The sequence below is a fragment of the Aplidium turbinatum genome, chromosome 1, assembly GCF_918807975.1.
Source record: "Aplidium turbinatum chromosome 1, kaAplTurb1.1, whole genome shotgun sequence".
Classification (NCBI taxonomy): domain Eukaryota; kingdom Metazoa; phylum Chordata; class Ascidiacea; order Aplousobranchia; family Polyclinidae; genus Aplidium; species Aplidium turbinatum.
This window is the reverse complement of record NC_137472.1, coordinates 5,019,298-5,021,552: the sequence shown is the minus strand read 5'-3', so window position 1 is coordinate 5,021,552 and position 2,255 is coordinate 5,019,298.

Below are 2,255 nucleotides of genomic sequence, written 5' to 3'. Positions count from 1 at the left end.
CAGAAAGATGAGGTAAAAAAGAGATGGAAAGAATATTGCGAAGAATTATACAAAGAAAAAGATCCTATCGATAATGTACAAACAAATCCAATTACACAATGCAAAGATGAAAATGATACAGAGCCACGACCACAGTTGAGTGAAGTAGAAAATGCTTTAAACACTATTAAAAACAAAAAAGTCCCGGATCTGATGATATACCCATCGAACTATTGAAATATATTGGAGAAAATGCAATGAGAACAATTCATAAACTTTGTATCAGAATATGAGAAACCAACATTTGGCCAGATGATTAGGTAAAGCCAATTTGTCCCATTACCAAAACAGGCGATACAACAGAATGCAGCAACAACCGAACAATTGCTTTAATTAGTCATGCCAGCAAGGTAATGTTAACAATAATTAAAAAAAGACTAGAAAACAAAATTGAACACGAATTAGCTCCTGAACAGGCTGGTTATAGACCCCGCAAAGGAACAAAAGACGCAATATTCAATCTTAAAATGCTGATAGAGAAACGAAGAGAACGCAACCTTTCAACTCATTTATGTTTTCTAGACTATCGAAACGCTTTTGATTCAGTGAAGCACCAACAATTGTGGACAATTCTGAAAAGTTATGGCTTTCCTACACATCTGATCAATTTAATCCGAAGCCTGTATACAGCTCAAAAAGCAGCAGTAAGAACTGGAAGTGACCTCACCGAGTGGTTTTCCATTGGAAAAGGTGTCAGACAGGGATGCATAATGCATATTGTCACCATACTTTTGTTTGTTTGTTTGTTTATCTTTATCCTGCATTGCGGGAAAGCGGACTTGAGCGCTATGCATCGGTGTACTCCTTCCGAACTTACACCTGACCCACGCTGCAGCCGACGGCAATGTCTGTTTCCGGTTGTCTACTCTGCTTATGACTTAAATTTGGTAAAATGGTAACCAATTTTCGATATGCTGACGACATAGTGTTGGTCGGTGGAAGTGTAACGGAACTGCAAGAACTTTTGAATAGGGTCAAGTCAAGAAGAAAAGAATATGGTTTGCAGTTACATCCCAAAAAACAAAAGTGATGGCCATAAGTAAAACAGATGAAAATTAATTTGTCCAAGCTTATACATTGATGGAAATGATATTGAAAGTGTAAGTAATTTCTGCTATCTTGGCGGTGTCATAACTGACACTTATGATGATAGCACGGAAATTAGAAGGCGAATTGCTATGGCAAAAACAGCTGTGACATCACTTACAACGGTGTGGAAACAGAGATCAATTGGTCAAAACACAAAATTAAGATTGCTGCGAACTCTCGTTTTCCCAATTGCCACGTGTGGATGTGAAATTGGGACATGCAAAAAACGTGACATTAAAAAGTTAAAAAGTTTTGAAATGTGGTGTCACAGAAGACTATTACGCATCAGCTGGATGTAAAGAAAAACAAACGAATTTGTTTCCCAACAAATAAACGATAAATGGAGTCTGATTAACAACATTAACTTCAGAAAATTGCGATATTTCGGACACATAGCAAGAAGCAACTCGTTGGAAAATTCAATGTTGACTGGGATGGTAGGGGAAAGTCGGGGCCTATGATCCCCCTTTTTGATTTAGCCCCATAACTTTTTTATTTCTGAATATTTTCACCTCATATTTCATGCTAGCATAACTTGTGGTATAACCTGTTGAATCACCAAAAAGAAAATTCGTATCTTGTCCGATTTTTAATGTGGAGCAAAAAATGTAAATTTGTTGAAGTGGCTCATAGGATCCAACGCGTGGGGTCCTATGAGCCACCAATACAATCAAAAGAATAAACGCATTTTCATGAATACATTGATGAATACATTTACATGCATACACAACAACACATTTACAAGACAATGGGACGTGATAAGTTGAACATAGAGGCTTAAGTGATTATGAAACTGGAAGATTTCCACAATTTTTAAATAAAAAGATAATAATTTCTAATAATCACATTAGGCCTACATTTTTTTTTATAAGTGACAGATCATATAGGCCTAGAAGGCTAGAAAATATGAAACAAATTAGGCATGCCACAACCGTGCCATCATTTTTATGATCACAAGCTTACAAAATCGATCCATCGAATATAGGCTACTAACAGGCTATTTACACAAGATCAAAAGCAGCAAAGTCAATCGAAATTTTTCTAATTTCCTTCACTCTTTTTGTTGACCCAGTAGTGATGGGTGGACTACGGAGGAAAATGGAACAGCGATTTACCACGATGAGTTC